At 39.2% G+C, this 27,334-nt stretch overlaps 1 protein-coding gene across 2 annotated transcripts in view; it reads right to left on the reverse strand.

The window, feature by feature from the left end:
* slc43a1 (solute carrier family 43 member 1) overlaps window positions 1-26,854 on the reverse strand; it is a 174,121-nt gene extending 147,267 nt beyond the window's left edge. The window contains exon 1 of one of the 2 annotated variants that reach the window (NM_001199911.1): window positions 26,798-26,854. The gene's annotated coding sequence lies outside the window, so the exon portion shown is untranslated. Of the gene's footprint in view, window positions 1-15,424; window positions 15,524-26,797 lie in introns of those variants that run through there. The other variant, XM_031905161.1, reaches the window with a different exon arrangement.
* Between the last annotated feature and the right edge of the window lie 480 nt (window positions 26,855-27,334).

Below are 27,334 nucleotides of genomic sequence, written 5' to 3' on the forward strand. Positions count from 1 at the left end.
TTCCGCATTTCGCCAAAGCAAAACAAGACAGATTTGTCACTAGAGATAAGCTTTCTCATCAAAATTGAATATGGCTAATTGTATCTTGAAAATTTGGGCCAGATTGAATTCCCTGAGAAAACGTTATTTTCTGTTTTATTACATGAAAGATTATGGGTGATATTTAATTTCTATTTTAACCACATTGTATAACAGTCCAATGTTTCAGTCCTCATTGGGAGCTTTCTCAAGCAAAAATATTTTTTGTATATTTATTGTAACTGTGTAAACTACGAATACTTGACATTTAAGTGTCGTTAAAAAATTTCCCTTATTTTACAACTTCCTGGATTTTACACCATTTTTTAACATTTTGTAGAGGGAAAGCTGGTTACAAGTATACCCATTTTGTGTCAGTGGAAAAGTACATAAGAAAATGAACAGTTGTTTGCTCAGAATTCTAAATATTTTAGATCGTACTGTGCATATTCATAAATATAATAGCAATATACTTTAAACATGGTATAGTAGAGCTCAATATGATACATTTTCCATATATTTTCAGATGCAAGAAACATGCCTCGGATGGAGTTGTGTGCCTGAATGGCATATGATGTTGGTTAAATAGTCCATTAACCCTTATTATATAATTGTGAGCTGCCACCTATGTGGGTGTAGCAACAAAACAACTTAATAAGTTGAAAAATATTAACACATATATAACCAAGGACCACACTAGGACCACCAACACCAAGGACCACCAATTACATCTGAAAGAAAGTTACTTCTTTACCCTACGAAACAGGAGGTGGAGAATCTGTCCCTAGTATATTCAATATGTGAAAAGAGAAAATGAAATTAGTCACACATTGTTACGTCACAAAAAACAAGACGGATTAAACACTTCACCCATGTTTGAATTGGGCGCACTGTAATGGCATTATTCCAGGTGATATTGTAAACCCATCCCTTAAAAGGCTTCAAGTTAACAATCTGGAGTTGCTTTACACAGCACCGGATTTGTGTTTAGGGCAGCTGGGCAGCATGCCATCCCTAAATTTAGGCCTTGCTACAAATCCAGGCCTGGCTTTACTTGTGATAGCTCTGATGTTATATACTGTGTTAAGTGTCCCTGTGGGTTAGCCTACGTGGGGAAAAAAAGTAGACCCATTAAAAAAGTCTGAATTATCACAAATCTACTATTTGTAATTACCACCAAAAGAGGAGAATAATACTTAAAAGAGCCAGAGAGTGGACAATGCGGACAAAAAAAGAAAGGAATCTACACTGGCAAAGTATTTCTTTAAAATGGATCATAAGGTATCAAAAGTAAGATGGTAGATACTGGAAAAGTGAAACCGGGTCAGGATAATAAAAAGGTTCTTTTTGTAAACTTTTTTGGAAAGACTAAGATCCCTCAAGACCTTAATGAAGAATTTAATCTGACTTGTTTTTTGTGAAATATGTGGTATTAATTTAATTTTCTATCCACAAAGATGCACAGGGACAGATTTTCCACTTCCTGTTTCGTAGGCTAAAGTATAACTTTCTTTCCAAAGTAATTCAAATGTGGTCCTTGGCTATATGTATGTGTTACTTTTTTCACCTTGTTAAGTTATTTTGTTGCTAAATTGTTTTGTAACCTTTATTTTCCATATAGGTGGCTCTCTCTCACTTAGATAACAAGGGTTAATGGACTAATTCAAAGTGCCCATCCTACAATGCAGTCACTGCATCCACAGGAATTAATTATTAAACAATTAAAAATCATCCCCTTCAAATCATCACCGGGCAATCGAATGCTTATTAATCAATTAACAATAAAATGAGACTAAAGAAACTGAGACTGAGAATAAAGTGAGAGAATGAGACAGTGGCACCAAAAATGCAGAAAAAACAATGCTTTGCCTTTACTGATTCACTCAAAAACATTAGCAAGGCATGAGACTGAGACATGAGACTGTAGTCTTCCTGGCTACCCTGGGCCTCTCCCAGAACACCACAGCTTAACACCATATTACTCACAGTTCAGAGATAACTTCTCTCTATCAGTCAGGCTCCACACAGCCTACATCCAAGCCAGATTCACTGCTGCACTCTCTTCAAACACTGACTCTCTCTGGGGGGCGTGGCCTGACTGCTCATAGAGTACAACATGTCTTGGGAGAGCTCTGTGAACCCTTCATCAATCCTGTCTAAATCTAAGCTGAGATCTGATGTTGAAGGGCTGAAAATCTGCACAAAAAATCAGAGGCACCTACTCGCATGGAACAGTTTGTATGCCACGCCGTACGCTGAAATACCCAATATGGCACCCAAGCCTGCACCACTTGAGCCAGATGCACAGATGAAGGAGCACCAGCAATCAACCCTACATGACTTATTAAAGGCAGTACAGCAATGCCAACAAACCTTCCAGGCTACCGTTATGTCTAAAACAGATATCTAGTAGAATTAAGTCTAAAACAACTGGACTTTTCTGAGTTTTTCTTGAAAACATTTCACCACTCATCCGAGTGGCTTCTTCAGTTCAAATGACTGGTAGGGAATTCCCCGGTATTTAAACTCTTGATGGTAGTAGAGTCACAGACATCCAATCACAATGGTTCCATTGAACTTGTTCAGTTAGGTGTTAGCTGAAACTGACAGGTGTAAGAAGGTATGATCCAATCACAATGGTACCAAGATTCTCATTGATGAAGGTGTTAATCCTTCAAAGTACATGACTGGAAGTGTGAACTGTTGTGAAACTGCCGGGGTAAGGATGTCAACGCGCCATTGTATGTTGGTGACAAGCGGTGTCTCAGGCCCCCTCCTCTGTTCAGGGATGGTTTTTCCAGGTTGGCATAAATGGCCTCTTTCACACCTCTTTCAAACCATCTGTCCTCTCGGTCCAAAATATGCACGTTACTGTCCTCAAAAGAGTGACCTTTTTCTTTGAGGTGTAGATAGACTGCTGAGTCTTGTCCTGAGGAGTTTGCCCGCCTATGTTGGGCCATTCTCTTACAGAGAGGTTGTTTTGTCTCCCCAATGTATAAGTCTGAGCACTCTTCACTACACTGGACAGCATAGACCACATTACTTTTCATGTGCTTGGGTGTTGGGTCTTTCGGGTGCACCAGCTTTTTGCTAAAACAGACAAGCTAAACACAGAGCTGTCCTTGATAAAACATGATCTGCAATGCATGAGAGAGTGCACAGCAGCCATGAAAGCCTTGAATCTTGGCCCTGGAAGATGTATGTCACTCTTACAACAAACCACCCATAAACTCCAACAACAGGTGGAACAGTGGAAAAAAAAGGTAAAGGTTGACCTTGAAAACAGGGCAAGACGGAGCAACATCAGCCTTATAGGCTTCCTGGAGCGAGAGGAAGGAGACCACCCAGAAACTTTGTGAAACAGTTCCTCAAGGAATAGGCTGGCCGTGATAACTTAACACCAGCATTCTCAGTGGAATGAGCCCATAGAATACCACAAGACCTCCTATGCCAGGTGCCCCACCAAGGCTTCTGATTGCATCCATACACAATTGCAAAGACAGAGACACGCTCCTCACAATAGCCCAAAAGAAAGGGCAAAAAAACCATAACACCAAGATCTCTCTTGGTGGCCAACCAGGACACATTTTACCTTCTTACCTAACCAGTAACTGTCCAGTAACTGTCCTTAAAATATGGGGAGAAATCAATTCACACACAATAACACTGGACTATACATAGTTATCACAATGGGCACCTACTGTTTTTATGAGAGGAGGCCATCAGGTGCCTACACCTCCGCTGGATGCCACGGCCCAGGAGACAGCACTCACAACCCTCACCTATCTTGGGCTGACACTCCATTTAAGGGTTAGTTCTACCCTGATATAACTTGTGGTTTTGGGAAAAGTAGCCTCCAAAGTTTGGGTTGAATGGGGCCACAGGGTGGGAAGGGAAGTTTGGATTACTCTATGTTTTGACAAGTAAACTTTTATATACAGTATATGTGGGTTTACTGTAAAATTAAATGTAGGAGGGCAAAAAGTGAAATAGATAATCTACACTCAGTGGACAAAACAGCCAAGGGAAGGCACTAAGGGAGACATCCACACTACTTATATACTTCAAATAATGGCGGGTAATTTAAATTTATATCATGGAACACCAGGGGGCTCAATTATACTATAAAGAGACATACAACTCTAAACTATGTCAAACAGCTAAACCCTGATGTTCTTTCTAAAAGAGACCTGTCACCTCAGAAATATTTCCAAATGTATTTCTACCATATTAGTTGAGCAAAATAAACTTCACTTACACTATATAAAATTTAAAAATCTTTTTCCCATTAGTCTTGGAATTAAACTATTATAACAAGCAGGCAGGCACCATTTTGTGGAGACTGTTATTATGACAAGCTTTGCATCATGCTAAAATCTGGTTTATTTGATAGAATGGAGGACCAGAGGCCCATACTCATGCACTGCCTACACAATTAGATGGTGAGGAGGGAGAGGGAAAGTGAGAATTGCAGTGACATCTAGGTAGTGCTGAATGGAAAGTTAAAGTTATTGTCTGCTCTGCCTCTATGCCTAAGGCATAGAGGCGGGGCAGGCAATACATGATTGACAGCTGGGATTTTTAAATGCCTTTATAATGGGTATGGATGTGTTAATAAAAAAAAGAATTTGGTTTTCATGTTTAATTTGAAATAGACTTTTATTATACAGCTTTTTATGTCTGGGTGACAGGCCCCCTTTAACTTACCAGACCTGCAATTCTGGCTCTAAAAAAACCCTGGGTGGGATGGAGTTTACACAGAGTATATAATATTTGCCCAGGGGCATCTCTCATCATGCCTTCTGGAAATGGTCTGGTCATGGGGAAGGACTCTAAGCACAAGAGGCTGGTTCCTAAATCCTGTATGGATAGATATTGTGGGGAAGTTAGAAGATATTGACGCACATTGCAGGAATACTTTCTTAATAATACCCACTTGAGGATAGTCTATACTTCTGAAATCAACACAATCAAATTCAAATAAAGCAACAGAAATACAACTACAAACACAGGTACCCCAGGCCAAACAGGAGGTCACAATAAACCCTACTCCTTACACACACCAAGACCTGCAAAAAGCACAGGAAGAGTACCATAAATTCCTAGAAGCCAAAACTAAAAAGAAGTAACTATTCCTTAAATACAATATATTTGAGCAGAAAGCTAGAACAGGGAAACTTTCCCCCAGTAATCCCTGCAATCAGGACTGCAGCAGATAATATTAAAGAAAACCCTAAATCCATTAGCATGGTATTTAGGAACTTTTATGAAAAGCTATACCAATCGCAACTAATTGCTCATGAAAGTCAACTACAGAGACCAAATTCAGCTACCCACTTTGGAAGCAAAACAAAAGTAACCGCTTGAGGCAGAAATAACTGTATCTGAAATACTAAAGGCCATTAGGACACTCTCTAGTGGGTCACCAGAGAGAGATGGCCTGCCCATAGAAATATACCAAACTTATGCAGAAACATTGGCCCCTCAACTCCTATCAGTATACACAGTAGCCCTAGCCAGAGGCGAATTACCCCCCTCAATGAGAGAGGCAACAATCATTGTTTTGCCAAAGCCTGGAAAGGACCTGTTGAAGTGCGGGTCCTATAGAGATGTCTCATCCCTTGAGTCAATGCACTTTTTTAGACAGCACTTTATTTGCTTTAGTAGCCCCTCAATGACACTGCCTTGAATTAGACAACTTGTTATCTACAAAAATCCCCAGATCCTTCTCAGTTAAGGATACCCCAAACACATTACCAGTTATTGTGTAATTCGTGTTTATATTATTTCTACCAAAATTTTCAACATTGAACCAAATTTTCCCTTTTTTTTTAATGTTGTCAAATCATTTTGCAAAGTGGCAGCATCCTGCATTGAACTTATAGTTTCGTAGAACCAATGCAGGTCTCAGCCATTGGGATCTAATTACTGTTTGTCTTTATAAACATAACAGGCTGCTCAGGCCAGATAATGAATCCTGCTGAGACAGAACAGGTTCTTACAGGGTTAACGCAGCAAATAACTGTCATGGCTCAAATGGTGCAGAATTTGCAAAATCAGGTACAGCAGATGCAACGCCAAGCTGTGCCAAGTACAATCTCACAATCGGTTGCTGCAATCTCCTTATTTACCCCTAAAATGCCAGCTGCTATTTCATTTGCAGCCAGCATGCTTCCCAAATGATTTTGTGATGGTGGGGTTAATTTTGACACTACTTCAGGGGGAAGCTTTAGCTTGGGCATCTCCTTTTATTGAGCAAAATAGCCCACTGTTAGGTGATTTTTCTGGATCTTTAGCTGCCATGTCCATAGTTTTTGATGACCCTAACAGATGTGCCACTGCTAAAACCACATTATTAAATCTACCCCAGGGTAGGCGTACTGTAGCTGAGTATGCTGCAGAATTCAGGAGGAGGGTGGTAGATACCACCTGTAATGAGGCAGCCCAGAATTTTCATCAAGGACTGGCTGATGAAATTAAAGATGAATTGGCCCCTGAAAATTTAAACAATTTTATTAAATTGTGCAAAGGCAGAGGGTGATTTTTCTGTTTAGGGAGGCTAAAGATCAGCCATCCTAAAATAGACTAACCAGAAGCTAATGTGAGATTCGCTGCTGGCGTAAAAATGAACCTGTATTCATACATGCACTTCTGTGAGGGGTTCTCAATTTATTTGTGTAAATTGCTTAAATGAGTTTGTTTTATAGAGAGAAAGGCAGTGCTGACATCCCAGGCACATTATATACAGTCAAATGCTGTCTATATTTACAAAACCAGCACATTGTATGCCGTGTGAAGCAGGTTCTGATAGCAGTTATTAAGGCATGCCCTGGCACTATAACACTGGCACTGATACATAACATTATTTGTTTCCCAGCTATGCAGTCTCATGAGGGCTCCACTGTAACTAACTAGAACAAAACAGTGACAAAGATTAAAAAAAAAGTAAGTGTAAAAATAAAACAAACATAGAAAAGCACAATTAGCTTTTTCAGGGGATAGATTTAATTTCAGTTAGCGACTCAGCCTTTAGAACATATACAGTATAGTATCTATGGGGTGGGATGAAATCTGCAGCAAAAGTTCAGAGTTGGTGAAGTTCTTCAGTTACAGCCTGCAGATTCTTCTTATCAGTTTTCATTTCTGCACAAACTTTAGTTTGTAATATCTCCCCATCAACTGCCTACATCTGTGCCCTGATTGGCAATTCAATTTTACTGTCTATCAAGAGAGCTGTGCTCTGATTGGAGAAGCCACAAGAAGAAAGATTCAATCAGAGCACAATTACAGGGGAAGGAAGGAGGAATGCAACAAGATTTCCCAATGTTAAAGGTTCAGTTAAAGTGCAGAAACAGAATGAGTTTTTTTTAAGGTGTCATGCAGGTTTGAGGAGGCTTAGCCTCCCCTTCCCTTACTGAAAATCTGCCAATTAAATTGTGGGTAAAAATTAATCTCAGGCTCTCTATAAGGAAAAGGGAGAAACAAGGAGGCAGAAGTTGGAAACCTCATTTAGCTGAGTTTCCTCAAAGTTGTGCAGTAAATGAGAAAGCAATGCAACTGGGGTTTATTAGGGGACCCATTTCTCCCAGGGTCGCCATCAGGGGGGCACAGGGGGGACAGTTGTCCCGGGCCCGGACAATGGTCACTTTAAAGGGGGCCCGGGCGTGATACAATTTTTTTTTTGCTTGGGCCCACTTTAAAAAACTACAGGCCCTGCCATTGGTGGCCAGCGTGAAATTTGATTGGTTGCGCCAGGGGGGGGGGACTGGAGGAAGTCGCTGGAGTGGGGGGAAGCTGAGGGGGGGGAGCTGGAGGAAGTCGCTGGGGTGGGGGGAAGCTGAGGGGGGGGAGCTGGAGGAAGTCACTGGGGTGGGGGGAAGCTGAGGGGGGAGCTGGAGGAAGTCGCTGGGGTGGGGGAAGCTGAGGGGAGCTGGAGGAAGTTGCTGGGGGGGAAGCTGAGGGGAGCTGGAGGAAGTCACTGGGGTGGGGGGAAGCTGAGGGGGGGAGCTGGAGGAAGTCGCTGGGGTGGGGGGGAAGCTGAGGGGGGGAGCTGGAGGAAGTCGCTGGGGTGGGGGGAAGCTGGAGGAAGTCACTGGGGAGGAGTGGAGGAAGTCGCTGAGGGGGGGGAGCTGGAGGGAGTCGCTGGGGTGGGGGGAAGCTGAGGGGAGCCGGTGGTAGTCACTTGGAGGGGCGGGGGAGCTTGAGGAAGTTGCTGGGGGGGGGAGTTGGAGGAAGTTACTGGGGGTGGAGCTGGAGGATGCTGGGGGAGCCGCAGGAGGACGATGGGGGTGAGCTGTGCAGATGCAGCGGGGATCCACAGGAAGTTGCTGGGGGGGAGCTGGAGGATGCTGGGGGGCCCTGGCTACCAATGTTTTAGGGGGGCCCTGGCTACCAACGTCTGTGTGTCCTTTGTACTAATGGGAGGGAGCATTGGGGGGCAGGGCGTGGGAGGAGGGGGGCCCAGAAAATTTGGTTGTGAGGGGCCCCATGATTTCTGATGGCAGCCCTGATTTCTCCACAAGTAAAAGAATGGAGGAGAACATGCAACTCTGTTTATACTGTGCTGGGACTGCCAATTTTGCTGTATCATGCCCTAAAAAACCTCAGAACAATAAAACTAGAATAAAAACTTCTGTTCCCACTGAAGGTCAGTTCTCATTTTCTGATCTCTGTAAGAGCTCTGCACTCTCTCCTTGTTCCAAATATCTTACCATTTCTGTATTATGGCAGGGAAACAATTATAACATTGAAGGAGTGGCATTAATTGACTCAGGAGCAGGAGGAAACTTTATTTCTACTAAAATGCTGATTTTTGCAGGGTTGTCACCAGTGCCTAAGCCTCAGCCTGTGGCCCTTAAAATGGCAGATGGCTCAACCTTTACATTTAGGAAACGTGTCATTAGAAATTAATGAAGTTATTGTTTACTTTAGTAAAGAGCACACTGAGCAAATCTTAAGGTTGTCCTTCCTTGTCTGTCATTTGAGATGATCTTAGGATTTCCCTTGTTACTTAAAAACAACCCTCAAATTAACTGTATCACAGGGCTTGCAACTTTTCCTTCCTCTTTGGGCAACATCTCCCCTCCTTCCACCTCTATCTGTTATAGTAATATTTACCATATTAATAGTATTCTACCCTCTCACTATCTAGAATACAGTGATGTTTTAATTGAAAAAAAAGAGGCAGAGAAAGTAACTCCACATGGACAGGTATTTAATTTATCAGAGCTAGAGCTCACTGAACTCAAAAAATATTTACAAGAAAATCTAGAAAAAGGGTTTATTCATCCTTCCTCATCCCCTGCAGGGGCACCAATTTTCTTTGTCCAAAACAAATTTGGTTCTTTGAGTCCATGCATAGATTATTCACCTCTAAATTCTGGTGGGAATTTTGCAGACTTCTAAAAAATCCAAGTATCTCTTTCTTCTACTTTTCACCATATCTTCATTGCTTTGTTTCTTTCTTACAGAATAATCATTGGATTAAACATTTGCCCATGGCACAATAATTCTTATCATTCTGCCATTTGTCAAACCCCATTAGTTGCAAATTTTGGTATTTTTTGGCCCCACTGGTGTGTTTGTTGTTTAATTTTTGGGACTAACAAACTCTCTCTAGGGATATTAGTAGCTCTTAAAAGGGCCCTATCTACACTAGTCCAGCTATATCCTCTTTTCAAAAATCTCTGTTTCATTTTTTTCAGATTTATTCTGAAATTCATACTTTATAGAATAGTTCCTCCTTAACCGGAGAAACTGTCCCACAGGTATGCCTCCAATTTGGCTCCTAGGATGGCATGACTGGGCATGCAGCAGCGTGTTACCACTACAAGGTTTACCATAGTTGAGTGCATTATACCATTTTCTGTAAACAGCTTAACATCTAAGTATTCAGTATCAGTAGATGTAAATGTATCTGTAAATCTAAGATTCAGTTCATTATTGTTGATGTTATTAACAAAGGCCCTGAAATCCTTTTCACTGCCTCCCCAAATACACAACAGGTCATCTATTTAACGAATATATAATTTCAAATGGGACTTAAGTGCAGAACCAAGATGGGTCTCCTCCCACCAAGGGGAGGGGGCAAATTTCACCTCCATTGTTGTACCACACTTTTGTAAATAAAAATCAGAATTAAAAATAAAATAATTGTGTTTTAGCAAATAATCAATTGTTGTTAACAAAAAACTTTTTAATTCAGCTGACTATTCACAGTAATGCTCTAGATGGTAACACACTGCTGTCAAACTCTTACCATGTAGTACTGTACATCAAGTGTGGCCCAACTGTAACCCCTCCGCCACACCACATCCTTTAGCCTCAAGAGTACATATAATAATAAAAAGGTTTCTTCCTATTCTGTATGCAGATGGAGGATTTTTTTTTTTTTTTTTTTGAAGTTCTAAGGACAGGCATTCCTAATATACAGAGAAGGGCACATACTCTAGGAGACAAGTTATCCAACTCAACATTTAAGGATAGAACAGGCAGAGTAGACAAGAATTTTTTAGGTGTACATGGTTGTTATAAATGTGGGAATAGAAGGTGTGTAACGTGCACATTTCTAAAGGTGTCGAAACAAACAAATTATATGAAATTAAACAGTATATTAATTGTAACAATTCAGCAGCAATATATTTATTAACCTGTCAGAAAAGTTCTAAACAATATGTAGGCCATACACACAGGCACTGAAAGAGAGGATTAGGGAGCATGTGAATCAGATTTCAAATCTCAAATATTCTAATAAAAGTAATGTTACAAGACACTTTGCAAAATGCAATAACAGTAATGTAAAATTTTTGTCAGTACAGGCAATTGAACAGGTGAAATTAGGTAAGAGAGGGGGGGATATATTCAATATTTTACATAAACGAGAAGTCTTTTGGATCTTTTACCTACAGACACAAATTCCTTTAGGTATGAACTACGCTTTTGACGTTACTTGTTATGTTTGATCTACTTATAGGCATTTGTGTTGATATGTGTAAATATTTTTATTACTTTTTTTGTAACCCTGTACTTTGGATTGTATATACTTTGTACCTTTGAATCTTGCTATAACTGAAGGGGTTAAATGACAACTGACATCCTGGTTTGTTTTTAATTGGGGGTGGGTGCAGTTGGTCGCTTCTGACATGTTTATATATACCCCCAGGGGTGGTTTGGGGTTTGAGCCTATGATTAAGTGCTGGGTAAGCATGAAATGTGTTAGGCTATGTTTGTAGGGGGTTACTTATGTTTTTAATGGTTGAAATAAACTTATTATACTTTTAAGTGGCTCTTTTTGAGATTTTTATATAGTTGTAATATCCCTCATTGATCACTAGAGGACGTTCTCTATTTGCCACAATGACATTGTTTATTATATTGAGAGCTGGTTCTCCACTAAAATTCCTTATTTGAAATATTTTTACACAAATGTAAACCATCAAAGCAGCCAGATAGGTGGGGGGCCACACAGAAGGGAGGTTGCGGGCTGCCGGTTGGACAGCACTGTATTACAACACTGCGAATATCGCATTAAATTGTTGTTTAACTAAAAGAAGGAGAAAGAAGTGCTGCAGACGAAAACCTAGTTAAAGCTTTTAAAAGCAAATTATCCTTCATCTGCAGGAACCTTATTTTGATTTTTGCCACATTAACCTCTTCATTTTGTAAATATTTTATTCATTTATTTATTTATTTATTTTTAGAAAATTGTTTCTGGATTTCTAATACCAAAACACTCTTGGAACCCAGCATAGTAATGCCTGACCTTGACAAAGCGAAGGCAATTACAGAAATGCCAAGCCCACATGACAGAAAAAGTTTGCAGCAGCTGCTGGGTATGACTCACTATCCTGCACAGTATATTCCACATGAAGCAAGTATAACTGCACCAACTCAGACTCCTGCTCTCTAAAGATACTATGTAGCAGATAGGTCACCTTCAAGTGGTACAATCATTCAAATACCTGGGATCATCATTAATAAACAAAACCCACAAATAAACCCTGCACACCACAAAAAGATCAGCTCAGATATATGGGTATTGAGAGTGTGTATGTACCCAGAAGGGGTGGAGACAGAGAACTGTTATTGAAACAAAGAGAACTGAAGTGGATTTACAGAATAAATTCTCTCTCACTCGATGGTCTGAATGAGAAAAGGGAATTGTCATTATTTTTCTGAGAACATTATTTGAACTATTTGGTTTGTCTCTTTTTTTGTATATCTGTGTTTGGATCCCTACTATGACATCAGCTTGCTGTATAAGTTGAGAATATAATTTTTCTCTAGTGTTTTTTAAATCATGTTTTATATATATATATATATATATATATATATATATATATCAAGGACATGGAGACTAAGAATATAACACTGATATCTATGTGTATAGGTACTAGCACTTTTATTATGGTACATGAATTGAGAATTCACTGTTTTATAAATGATATTATTTCATAGTTTTATTATATGATATGAATTGATATTTGATTGTTTTATCACATCACATTACATGAATTGGTATTGACATATTTAAGCAAATTTTGATATATATGAGATGGTGTCTTCCTATATTTATATATTTATTGCACAAATGCACTTTTGTCACATAGACACTTTATGAAAAATATTATATATGGAGGGAAGATTTATTATAGAGATTGGTTATTTATACTTTACTGTATATCCATGTGTGAGCTCGTTACTTAGGGAAGCTGTATTTGTAACAGACCTACACAAAAGCGTTGCCATGTTGCTAAGCGACATGGTAAATAATATACGCATGGCATGCGCGATGGCGCACACGCATAATGTGTAGGGCGCAACATTGCTGAAGCAAATGTAGTGTTTGCGGAACTGATGTATGCGGAAGTGACATCACGGTATCCAGATAGAAGAGAGCTTGCTCGTGCAGTGATTTTTGGCGCCATACAAAGTATAAAAACTGTGGATTATACTATATGCACTAGAGTTCCCTTGACAAAGGCGTTTGAGCCGAAACGTTGGGGTATTCTCTCATCCAGAGTATCTGTCTTCATTTCCTTTTTCAGCTTTTCACTGGGTGGTATGTATTGATTTGTTCATTGATGGATATTATGATTTTTATAAAAATGCAATATTGTTGCTGTATAATGATCTGGTAAATAAAAATGTTTTTTTAATTACATTACCTTGTCCGCGGTGACAGGCCCTTTTATAAGGGATAATGACGTCACACGTACCCACAGGCGCAACCTTATAAAAGTGCCTGTCGCGCTGCACAGGGAGCCGCAGAGCAGCAGCAGAAGAAGCCGGAACGTCCGTCTCCAGCCAGCGCATCCCGCTGTGCTGGATAGGTCTATGAATGTCCCGCATTTCTGTAATCTATTACGGAAATGCAGGACATTCATGGAACTATCCGGGACAGCGGGATGCGCTCTAAAAAACGGGACTGTCCCGCGAAAAGCGGGACAGTTGGGGGGTATGCACTACTGTTTATGCTTTGCGTACTGCCAGTTGGAATGCATGTAACATTAGCAACAACCACAGGCAAGACCCAACCAAGGATATAACTGAACTATAATTCGCAGACTACAGCACACTCATTTTAATGTGATTTTGCAGTGCTATTATGAATTATAGTGCAGCAACTCCATGATTGGGACTGTTGATAGTGTTGCTTCCATCCACATCAGGTCTTTACAGTGCCCTCAGTGTAAACCAAAGCACTATGCCATGTACAGTATGTAATAGCAGATAATTTGACTCAGAAGCAAGTTATTAAATATATACTATACAGTATATGTGTGTATATGGTGTGTGTTTGTCACAGAAAGACAGCAGGGGTAAGCAAAATTACAACAGAACTTAAGCAATGAATAGAATGAACAACAGGAAAAAGTGAACTACATGTTTTACTGCATTAAACATAGAGCTGGCACTGCATATATAATGCTATATATTTAATTTGTAAAAATGGGCCATACTGTTTTTATGTTGTTATATAGATAAAATTGCATATTGCAGCAATATGCACAGGAAAGAAATTTGTTGTGATTGAGAGTGGGATGTGGTCAAAGGGGGAGTGTCCTATGTGAAAAAAATTCTTGGCACAGTTCGCACGTCACAGCTTTCTGTGTGTCCCTGGATCTCAACTTAAAAATCTGGTAACCTTATAAAAGGGGGTGGATAGCAGGATAAAAAAGGGAAAAAGCAAAATAGAAAGGTTTAAAAGCACAATGAATAAAGCATATACAACTTATTTTGCAATACCCAATATTTAACATAGTGATGAAAGCACATTATTTAATTTTACATTTTTTACAGTGAGAGCTGTAAAGCTATTATGAAAATCTCTCCTTGAAGTGGTTGTACTGGCAGATACATTAGATAGCTTTAAGAAGGGGACATATGCCTTTTTAGTGAGTTTGGTTTCTTCTGGATCAAGTAGCAATTAGAAAGGTGCCACTTAGACATAACACTACTGCCACATATAGCTGAATCTGCCTCTACACTCCTAAAAGCTTCTCAAAAGACGCCCTGGGTGCAGGAACATCAAAAAGCTTTTAGGAGTGTAAGGACAGATTCTCAACTTGCGTTTAGCCGCAGGTCAAGACTCGTGTGGAAATAGTGTGAGATAAAAGTGGAAAATCACAATAATTTTAGGTAATTTTCTGAAATGCCATAAATCCACTGTCTTTAGCATAGCTTTGCAGTTTATAGAAAGACATATTTACCTATTTTGGATTTGTTAGAATGTCTACTATAAAATGTATGTATGGTCTTTTTACTGTTAGGGGGTCTTCTGATACACAATACACAGGGTAGCAGAAGCTGAATTGCTGTGTTTGCAGCAACTAAATTGCAGAGTCCCTTTAAGCCACATACTTTCAATGCAGCAAACTGTTCAGTAGGTGGAAATACCAACGGTGATTTGCTTTAAAGTGGGTGAAACCAAAGTGTTGTTTGGTGAGGCTTATTATAACACTTTTTTCACCCCATTTCATGCACTGGCACAGGGTCTGTTCCTGTCATAATCAAAATTCTTCATTGGACCAGACTCTGCATTATGTGTGGCAACCTCATCCAGCATGCTGGCCTGCAACTCCCCTATTGCTGAGGTGCTGTACTGTGCCACATGCTTCTCCCCCTTATCAGACAGCAATGCATCCGCAACATGCCTGTTTGCTTTTCTAAAAGAGGCATTTAAAACTAAAAAGGCATTATATGAGGAATTGCACTCAGGAGACTTTAAGTACCCAGTGACAATATAGTGACAATATATATAGTGGAATTGCCGGTGTCAGTGTGTATCTTGTGTGAACTGGTAACAGGAAAACAGATTGAAGGGAGGTATATTTCCCCTTAGTTCATCTTCTACTCCCTTATGTATATTGACCCGGAGTGGGTTAATTCCCCAAGGAAGTCTTACCTGGTAAACCCAGAGAGTGAGGCCTAGATTGACTGGGAACTGAAACCGGTGTGGGAGGGTCTGTGCCTGTGTGGAACAGCTTGCAGTGCTGCTGGTTTCTCTCCCAAACAAAAAGGACTCTCTGAAGGCAGTGACTCTGTGGAGCTGTATTTTTGGGTTTAGCCAGTGCTAATATTAACACCTACTAGGAGTGGGCGTTACTAAAAAAACATTGCAGTTTGTGAAGACAAGATGGAGTTTGCAGTTAGATTGTGAAGAAGAGAATCAAGTATGTGATTGCCCTAGAGTGATGCATGCTCGAGTTGTCAGGAAACCTGTCATTTTCAGAAGAGTAGTTTTCAGAAAATAACGGTTACGTGCGTAATAGCGTACACTAATATCACATGCTATGATATAATGCATAAATATATTGCATGCATAAAAATATTGCTTAAAAATATGTCATCGCAAGATAAATAACGACAATAAAATTGCTTCTTAATTCAGACAAAAAGTGTCCTTTTTGTGAATCGATTGTTAATTATACAATATAATATTTTTAACGCATGCTAAAAATAACACTCTTTTTTTGACATTTTGTGAACCAGCCCCAGACACTCGTAAAGGTGAAGTTTTTTTATTGTCAAAATGGAGGAGATATTAAAGGCAATACTGCAAATCCAGCAGCAGAGTAATGCTAATCAGCAACAAACTAATCAGCTGCTGATTGCACAAATGAATGCACAGGCAGAAGCCAGTGAAGGTACCTTAGAACAACAGCAGCAAGTGAACTTGCATTTACAGCAGTGCAACCAAGCACTTGCTGAGAAGGTACAGGGTGAGACTCAAGGGGAGAACTAGCAGCACTGAGGTGCTAAGAAGGGAAGACAGGCTATAGTTGTAGGGAATTCATTTATTAGAAAGGTGGATAGGGTAATTTGTCGCAAGGACCCTACATTTCAAACTGTATGTATGTCATAGAACGAGTAGACGGACAAAGTTATCGGGAGGGGCTGGTGAAGACCCAGCAGTCTTGGTACACATAGGTACCAATGACAAAGTCAGAGGAGGTCCTCAATAACAATTTTAAAAAAACTAGGCGATAAGTTGAGGACGAGGACTTCCAGTGTAATTTTCTCGGAGATATTACCTGTGCTATGAGCAAAGTTCTATAGAGAAAATTCTCATGCTGGTACCAGTATTAAATGTATGTTTACAAATGCAAGTCTAACTGGGAAAATGGGAGAGCTGGAGGTGCTGGTGCCAAAGAAAGGAAATATGTTATGATTGCCATTACTGAAACTTGGTTGAATAAGTCACATGACTGGGCAGTTAATATTGGAGGCTATACCTTGTTTCAGAGGGACAGAGGCAATAAAAAAGGAAGGAGGGGTGTGTCTGTTCATTATGCAGGAATTGAAAGCAAAAATATTAAGGAGGAAGTGGTGATGGTAAATGAGGGAGCTGAAGCCTTATGCGTTGAACTTGTTACAGATAGTAAAGAGTCCACCGAATTAATGGTAGGGATATGCTATAGACCCCCTAATGTAAGTGAGGACGAGGAGGCTCAGCACCTGTTGCAAATAGAAAAGGCTGCTAGTTTGGGGCAAGTGATAATAATGGGGGATTTTAATTACTCTGATATTGACTGGGTCAATAGTAGTGATGAGCGAATTTTTTCGCCAGGCATGGATTTGCAGCGAATTCCCGCATTTCGCCATTGGCGAATTGTTTCACGAAACTTCAGTAAAAATTCGCTGCAGAAAAATTTGTTGTGCGGGCGACAAAAAAGATGTGGATGACAAAGAAAAAATCGTGCAACAAATTTTTCACCGCTTCGCAAATTTTCTAGCTGTTTCGCAAATTTTATGGCAAAGCGAAACGGGACAGATTCGCTCATCAGTAGTCAATAGTACTGCCAGGACAGTAAATGGGAACAAGGTTATAAACTTGTTACTTGACAACTTTAAGTCACAGGTTGTTGAGGAGCCAACCAGTAACCAAGCTGGACTAGATCTAGAGATCTCTAACGACCCAGAAGGTATAGCAAATGTGCAAGTAGTTGAACACCTGGGTAACAGTAACCATAATATTATTTCATTTGATGTTTGGTGCAAAAAACAAATATACACTGGGGCAACAAAGACCCTGGATTTTAGAAAAGCACATTTTAGCTCCTTAAGAGCAGCGCTTCAGGGCATAGATTGGGGCATTATGTTTACTGCTAAAACCACAGGACAGAAATAGTTGTCATTTAAATTATATTAAATTATTACTGTTCTCAATTTATTCCATTTAGAAGTTAATGTAGAAGTTTTAAAAATCACACTATGTGGCTTAATTTGGAGGTAAAGAAATTAATAGGGAAAAAAATTAAAGGAAAAAGGAGGTGACAGAAGCTTCATTTTGTGAATATAAACACTATAACAAGTGTTGTAAAACAGAAATCTGAAAGGAAAAGGTAGAAAATGAGGAATGCATTGTAGCAGAGGCTAAAACAAGCCCCAAAAAGTTTTTAAAGTATATTAATAGTAAAAAGATGCAGGTTGAGAGTGTATCTCCATTGAGTTATAGTAACAATATGGTTACAACGGATACAGAAAAAGAAAATGTGCTAAACCTGTTCTTTTCTTTAGTGTATACAGTAGAGGAGCCAGAGTGCCAAGACCCACCCAATAGCTGCACTGTTGGCTCAGCTCATTCTAGTAAGTAGTTGATGCAGCTCTACTCAAAATTAATGTGAACAAGGTACCACGGCCAGAGCCCTGATACCTTGTTCACATTAATTTTAAATAAAGCTTCAGGCACCATATCCTGTGTCAACCACTGATTGACTGATAGAATACACCCTCAGGAACTGAGAGAGCTAGGTTCAGTTTTACAATGCCTCTGTTTCTGGTATTCTTAGCCTCACCTTCATCTGGTATGGTGCCTATGGATTGGAGGAAAGCTAATGTCATTCCTATATTTGAAAAGGGATTACGATCACAGCCTGGCAATTATAGGGCAGTGGTGGGCAAGCTATTTGAAGGTTTGTTAAAGCATCACATGTTCTGGAGAATGGAATTAAGAGCAGTAATCAGCATGGCTTTATGAAGGACAGGTCACGCCAGACAAATTTAATTGCTTTTTATGATTTTTAGAAAGAAGCTGGACAGTGGGGTTGCAGTACATAGTTACATTGGGTTGAAAAAAGACCAGAGTCCATCATGTTTACCCTTTCCAAGTAAACGCAGCACTCACAAACCTATACTAACCTATCTATACACTCACATACATAAACCCTATATACAAACATCAATACTAAGGGGCACATTTACTAAGACACGAATCTGAACCGAATTGGAAAAATTCCGATTTGAAAACGAACATTTTGCGACTTTTTCGTATTTTTTTTTTCCGGAGGGTCCCGAAACGTTGCTCTTTGCTTGTTTTTATGTACTTGGGCAAATAAAATACAATTTTTTCACGATTTGCATCTTCAGTGTGCTACTGGATTTTTTTGCTGTTGGATATTGACCCCCATGCAAGGTGAGGTTCTTCCAGTATTTGCACCTGATACCCGTTTGGGTAAGTTAACAGAGGGTTGAGCTCCCCAATACTGCTATTGCAGCACTTTAGTTAGTAGGCACAGAATGACACTGCCCGGAGACAACTTGTTATCTACAAAAATCCCGAGATCCTTCTTAATTAAGGATACCCCCAACACACTACCATTTATTGTATAACTCACGTTTATATTTTTTGTACCAAAGTGCATATCTTTGCTGCCCAGTTTTCCAATTTTGTCAAATTGATCTGCAAAGGGGCAGCATGTGATCTTTCTAGTATCGTCAGCAAAACAGTACTTTCTGTGCCCACCTCAAGGTTGTTAATAAATAAGTTAAAAAGCAAAGGGCCAAGGACTGACCCCTGCGGTACTCCACTAACACTGGCCCAATTAGAAAGTGTTCCATTTACCACCACTCTTTGTAATCTATCCTTCAGCCAGTTTTCTATCCAATTACAGATATTATGTGTTAGGCCAATATTCCTCAATTTTATCATTAACTTTCTGTGAGGTACTGTATCAAATGCTTTAGCAAAGTCTAAGTAGATGATATCCACTGCCATTCCAGCATTGAGGTTCCTGCTCACCTCCTCATAAAAGGCAACTAAATTAGCCTGGCAAGATTACGCATAAATCAATGCTGGAACTAACTTGTAGGGGCACATTTACTAATCCACGAATCCGAATGGGAAAAATTCGGATTGGAAACGAACATTTTGCAACTTTTTCGATTTTTTTCGTTGCCGTTATGACTTTTTTGTAAATTGTCGTGACTTTTTCGTAGCCGTTACGACTTGCACGAATTGTTGTTACTTTTTCGGAGCCATTACGATTTTCTCGTATATTGTTGCGACTTTTTCGTGTTAAGCGCTCGTAAACGGCAGGTAAAACTTTCAGACTTTGCATGATTTTGGAAGCCTCCCATAGGACTCAATGGCACTCTGCAGCTCCAACCTGGCCCAAGGAAAGTCACGATACTGAAGCTTGAATGAATCCTAAACTTTCGTACTCGGCGCGACGGCTACGGAAAAGTCGCGACAATTCGCGCAAGTCGTAACGCTACGAAAAAGTCGCAACAATTTACGAAAAAGTCATAACGGCTACAAAAAAGTTGCGACAATTTACGAAAAAATCGCAAAATACCGATCATTACGAAAAAAACGCATTCTGCCGCTTTTCGGACATTCGTGGATTAGTAAATGTGCCCCGTAGTATTGTGCTTTGCAATGTATTCAAGTATCCCATACCTTATTACCCCTTCCAAAAGCTTTCCTAAAAGGCCTATAGTTTTCAGGCTGAGAACAGGATCCCTTTTTAAATAACAACACCACATTCGCACGCAATTCGCCAGTCTCTCGGCACCATGCCAAACCTCAATGAATCCTGAAAAATGAATACCATCCGGTCCTGGGCCTTTGTTAACCTTTACATGTTCAAGTCTCTTTTGAATTATTAGTTATATTAATAGAATTGGGCTTTTAAAATGGAAGCCTTGATTAGCTGGCTCCTCAGTTGACAGGTGAAAAATAAGATCACTGTTCCCCAAATGCTCACCCAGACACATTTTAGAGATGAGTTCAGTATTATTAGATATCACCAGGTCTAAAATAGAATCATTCCTAGTAGGTTCTTGAACTGCCTGAAATAAAAAGTTGTCATTTAGCATATTTACAAACCTACTAGCTTTTTCTGACTTGGCCACCCCATTACTTCAGTCAATGTCCCCCATAATAACAACTTCATCTAGATTATCTAGTGAAGCCTCTTCCTCACAGGGTGGTTAATAGCATACACCAATGATCATTTTCTTTTTAACCTTTAGCCCTGCTGAAATCTCTTCCCAAAGGGATTAGCACATGGTTTTAAATCTGACTTTACATAAAGACAAACCCCTCCACCGTTTTTAATCCCTCTGCCCCTCCTAAAAAGGGGGAAACCATTTAAATTCATAGGTCAGTTGCATGTTTCATCCCACCAGGTCTCAGTGATACAAATTAAATCATAATTTTCAGTACATACAATAGACTTCAGCTCTCCTAATTTCCCTGTCAAGCATTAGGAAGCATGCAACAGAGATTACTACCATTCCCTCTGATATTCCTGTGGTTTATAACTCCACTTTCAGAGCATGCACTAACTCCTGTGGTTTATAAATCGACTTACAGAGCACCCACTAACTCCTGTGTTTATAAATCCGCTTACAGAGCCCCCACTTAACCTTTTACTGCCAGCCGTATTGGTCAAAGCGTATTGCCAAACAGTTTTTGAACATTTTGCACTGTTTCACTTTAGGGGCCTTTCCTCGGGGGGAATTTTAGTTTACCCAGGAAAACAATATGTAATTTTTTTCAGGACAACTTATGCTTTCAAAATATGGTAGAATTTTTGTGTAATTCCAATTCTGTAAAGAGATATGGGCTTCTAAATGTCTAAAAATGAAAAAAAAATTATACATTTTTGGAAAGAACACATTCTGGGGAATCCAAGTCGCAATGCTTTCCTAAATGTTTTGTTTTTTATCAAAATTTTTGAAATTTTAAAAAAATAGCTTCAAAGCTTCCAGTCTATAGTATCTTATGTCCTACAGGTCATAAAGTAACCAAATAAAACACCCTAAATATGAACGACAGGGGTCCACTGAACAGTTTGATTCCCAATATGTATAGGTTTACCTAAGCATGTGGCATGTAGGGGCCCCAATGTGAACATACCCCCATATGATCTTTGATTTCTGTCATTTCAGCTCCAGCAAAATCAACACATTTACATCATTATATGTGGAATAAAGCTAGTATAAAGTACGCTCATCCCAGAAAGTCATATATTTTTGGAAAGTACACATTCCCCCAAATCTAAAATGGGTACCTGTGTCTTTCTGCTCCAAAGTACCAAGCCACAAAGCTTTTCTAAATGTAGCAATTTTGATGACATATCCAAAAATCCCCTCAAAGCTTCCAATTTGCAGCATCTTATTTCCCACATAGCATTAAATACCAAGATAAAACACCCTAAATTTGAATGCCAGGGGTCCACTGAACAGTTTGATGCCTAATATGTATAGGTTTACCTAAGTATGTGGCATGTAGGGGCCCCAATGTGAACATACCCCCCATATGATCTATCATTTCTGTAATTTCAGCTCCAGCAAAATCAACACATTTACATCATAATATGTGGGATAAAGCTAGAAAAAAGTATGCTCACCACAGAAAGTCTTATATTTTTGGAAAGTACACATTCCCCCCGAATCTAAAATGGGTACCCGTGTCTTTTTACTCTAAAGTACCAAGCTGCAAAGCTTTTCTAAAGTTAGCAATTTTGATGACATTTCCTAAAATCCCCTCAAAGCTTCCAATTTGCAGCATCTTATTTCTCACATTGTGTTAGATACCAAGATAAAACACCATACATTTGCCTAATATGTATAGGTTTACCTAAATATGTGCCGTAAGACCCCCTAACTTGTTCATAAATGACTTGGGGGAGGGTATTATGAGTAATGTATCAGTGTTTGCAAATGACACAAAACTCTGCAGACCAGTCAATTCTATCCAGGATGTGACATCCCTGCAGCAGGATCTTGACCAACTGGCAATCTGGGCAGCTAAGTGGCAGATGAGATTTAATGTGGATAAATGTAAGGTCATGCACCTGGGATGTAAAAATATGCAAGCCCTGTATACCCTTAATGGGACTGCACTAGGCAAATCCATAATGGAGAAGGACCTTGGAGTCCTTGTAGATAATAAACTTGGCTGTAGCAAGCAATGCCAGGCAGCAGCTGCAAGGGCAAACAAGGTTTTGAGCTGTATTAACCTTTTTACTGCCAACGACGTATGGGATACGTCGTGGCAGTAAAAGAGCTTAAATGCCAACGATGTGTCCCATACGTCGTTGGCATTTAAAGGCTGCTTTCTGCAGCGGCGGCATGTGCCGCGGCTGCAGAGAGTTTCTAGAGATGACAGCCCCCCTGGGCAACGAGCCAGGGGGGATGTCATGTGGGTCCTCCAGGAAGCAGCAGATGTGATTGCATCGCATCTGCTGCTTCCCCCCCTAGCGCCGGCCCACTGCAGTCTGGAGGAGGAGGCGATTGGGTCTTCAGGACAGGTAAGGTGTTTGTTTGTTTTTTTTGCATTTACACACTTACACACAAACTTACATACATTTATACACACTTACATACATTTACACACACTTACAGCACACAATTAAGCAGTTTTTTTTTTGTTCAAACTGTTCAGTGGACCCCTGGTGTTCAAATTCAGGGTGTTTTATCTTGGTACCTAATGCTATGTGGGAGATAAGATGCTGCAAAGTGGAAGCTTTGAGGGGATTTTTGGAAATGTCATCAAAATTGCTAACTTTAGAAAAGCTGTGCGGCTTGGTACTTTGAAGTAGAAAGACATGGGTACCCATTTTAGATTTGGGGGAATGTGTACTTTCCAAAAATATATGACTTTCTGGGGTGAACATACTTTTTACTAGCTTTATCCCACATATAATGATGTAAATGTGTTGATTTTGCAGGAGCTGAATAGACAGAAATGACAGTACATATGAGGGTATGTTCACATTGGGGCCCCTACATGCCACATACTTAAGTAAACCTATACATATTGGGCATCAAACTGTTCAGTGGACCCCTGGGGTTCATATTTAGGGTTTTTTATTTGGTTACTTTATGACCTGTAGGAGATAAGATACTATAGACTGGAAGCTTTGAAGTGATTTTTTTTTTAAAAATCACAAATTTTGATAAAAACCAATAACTTTAGGAAAGCATTGCGACTTGATAGTTTGGAGTAGACAGACAGTTGTGCCTATTCTGTATTCCCCATTATCTATTCTTTCCAAAAATGTACAATTTTCTGGGATAAACCTTCTGTTAGTGGAATTTTTGGTCTTGAAATCTAAAGTATGCAGCTTTCTGGAGCAGTGCTTTGGAAATTTGGTAGTGTACTGCTGGGAGTTTTTGACCTATACAAGTGAGAAATCTCCATAAAACTATATATATTTGGTATTGGCACATTCAGGAGACATGGGACTTTCCAAATCAGTTGTATATATATATATATATATATATATATATATATATATATATATATATATATATATATATATATATATATAATTTTTGTTTCTAGTATGTGTGTTTATATTATGGAAAATTTGATTTTTTTTGCATTTTTAGACATTTAGAAGCCTATATCTTGTTACAGAATTGGAATTACACAAAAATTCTACCATATTTTGAAAGCTTAGGTTGTTCTGAAAAAAACAATATATTGTTTTCCTGGGTAAACTAAAAGTCCCCCCAAGGAAAGGCCCCTAAAGTGAAATAGTGCAAAATGTTCAAAAACGGTCTGGCAATACAAGTTCCGCTTTGACCAAACGGCTGGCAGTAAAAGGGTTAAATGGGGCATAGATTCAAGGGAGGAAGGGGGTTATTTTTCTACTTTACAGATAAATATATGCCATTCAGTTTTGGTCTCCAGTGCTCAAACGGACATTATTGAATTAGAAAGAGTACAGAGAAGGGCAACTAAGCTGGAAAGTCTCAGTTATGAAGAAAGACTGACCAAGTTAGGGCTGTTTACACTGGAGAAGAGGTGCTTAAGGGGTGACATGATAACTATGTATAAATATATAATAATCTCTCTAATGCTTTGTTTACCAGTAGGTCCTTCCAACTGACACAAGGTCGCCCATTCCGATTAGAAGAAAGGAGGTCCCATTTAAACATTAAACTTTCAGTCATACTGGCTGATACATTAGATAGCTTCAATAAGGGGTTGGATGGCTTTTTAGCAAGTGAGGGAATATAGGTTTATGGACGATAGCTCTTCGTACGAGTTGATAAACCAAGATTTCTATCTTGGTGTCAGGAAGGAATTTTTTCCCCCTCTGCGGCAAATTAGAGAGGCATGATATGTGTTTTTTTGCCTTCTTCTGAATCAACTAGCAATAATGCAGGTTATATATAGGCATTAAGCCATTAGCCATTGCGGGGAGTTCCCCAGCACAGAGATGGCAGGTGGGGTGTCTAGGGTCTATGAAGTGATTATCGAATGGAAGCATGCACACTACAGGTTTTGGCTAAAGCTCTTTATTTTTCTGCAGTCTAATCTGCAGAAGATCTGGCTCTTTTATAACAAAGTACACTAATTCTCAAAGCAGTATGTAAGAAAGGCTAAGTGGGGAGAGGAGGTGATTCTGGATATCAAGTGGCTATAGATGACAGTGGGATTGTTTAACACAAGTTCAGTAAATAGCACTCCTACAAAACACACTTTTTGTCTATTTGTTTTTATTTGTTTATTTATTATTGTGCCAGTATACAACCCCAGTGTTGGGTTCATGTTGTACAAGGGGGTATACTGGCCATAAATATGTTTACAGAGGAAAATGAGAGAGCCAAAGATTTCAGAATATTACATCATTGCTCAAAAGTAACCATGCAATGACACACCAATTGGTCCCAAATTTCAAGGTACAGTAACAGAACTATGAAAATTTCAAGAGGTAAGCAGTTCTCACACCATCCCAAATTATCCTAAGGGTAATGGAGTCTGTGAGAGGTTTATCCAGATTCTGTTGAACTTTTTTGAACTCTACCTGCCTAAGTGATATGCCTGTAATACCACAATGCACAGCACTACAGGATTTACTATTTTTTCTAGATTTTTGGGCCCCCTACAACTAGATTTGCTCCTGCCTACTGATGAGCCAACATAGAGCTGTAGTACTGAACAGTGGTTTCAGCTGCTTACAAAGATGAAAGCCCTAGATTGTGTCCAGTGGGAAGCAGATAAGGCCCGTATCTGCAGTAAAAATGCACTTTATGACACTAGCCTAATTCTCATATGACTGTTAATAAAACATACATCTGATCTTGCATAAATGAAGGCAAAGTAAGCTAGCAGCATTTTTCAAAAGCATAAGTAAAAAAAGTACAAATATTTAATAAAACATTTTAGAGTAGCCTTTTAAGATACTAGACAATTAGAGACTTTTTTATTGAAAGCAAGCTACAGGAGCAGTATAACAGATGGTAACATATATCCACATGGCTGTAACAAGATACCAAAACTCAAACATTCCTGCCCCACACCCAGTGCTTTCTCCTACTGAAGAGCAATGCTCTTCCAAGAAATACAGAAAAGCACAAAGGTGTATACTCAAAGACATGCTTATACATGATCCAAATTATGTATCGATGCATTTATCTAAAGAATATTACTATGTGTGTACAAGCATTTAAGGTAGTTTTCAGTATTAATGAAGTGCATGTTGCCTAGTACATTTATAGAAAATGTATGCAAAAATGCTAAGAAATTAGAAAATATTTTAGATTTCCAAGAATTGTTCCATCAGCTTTGACTTACACTTACACAATGCTGCCTGCTACTTATTAGTTAATGTTTAATCTGGCAGGTGTTGTTTCAAAAACTAGGGCAAAATATAAGCAAATTCTGAATGCAGATTGTGTATTTATTTTACTACATTTTTGCAACATTACTACAAGAAATATCTTTAAAATATTAAATATCATTTTTAAATATTTTTGCTTAATTTCTCAATTAGTAGCCCTTGATAAATACCAACAAAGATAACTTGTACTATAACATATTATGTGTAAATAAAATACTAACTAAATTACATAGAGAATGTCTAACCCACTTGTTAAACAGACATATTTACTTCAAGTATACACTTTCAACTAGTTATATAAATAAGCATGGCTAAAACTTCAACGCAGCTTAATGCCACGTGTAGCATGGAAAAAATTGTTTCTTCATGACAGCATGGAAGTAGAAAGAACTGTTTAAAAGAAATCAACATACCTTTAGAAGTAAAATCTCACTGCTGCTATATATACTTGCTGTACCCGTTGATTCTTCAGTTTAAAGAAAGAGAAAGGGACAGGAAGTTCAAGGAATCTAACTACTTTATTAGGTATATGACGGGGGTTGGAAAAGCAAAGGGAGGAGGGAGAGGGGAAAAAATGTGCAGCACACATCACAGGCTAGTAAACACACGTAATTAAGGAACCAAACAATTTAAAAGAGAAAATGTAGAAATCCTACAGGATGCTTAAAAACCAAAACAAAACTAGGGTCAAAAGGCTGAAATAGATCATAGGATTTATAAGGTAAAATCTCTATAAAGTATTGCAGCATATTTCAGCACCAGTAACTAACTAACCCAATTCAGGCATGTGGGACTGCAGTGCAGTAAGCTAAACACTACATGGAGGGGGGCCTGGAAAATTGTTTTGAAAAGGGGCTGGAATATTCAAATTACTACACTGATCAGTGCTGTTTCAAAAATTAAATCAGGAAATGATGTATTTGCTTGAGCCAGAAATCACTGCTATTTTT

This window comes from Xenopus tropicalis, chromosome 7 (assembly GCF_000004195.4).
Source record: "Xenopus tropicalis strain Nigerian chromosome 7, UCB_Xtro_10.0, whole genome shotgun sequence".
In the NCBI taxonomy this organism is placed as follows: Eukaryota; Metazoa; Chordata; class Amphibia; order Anura; family Pipidae; genus Xenopus; species Xenopus tropicalis.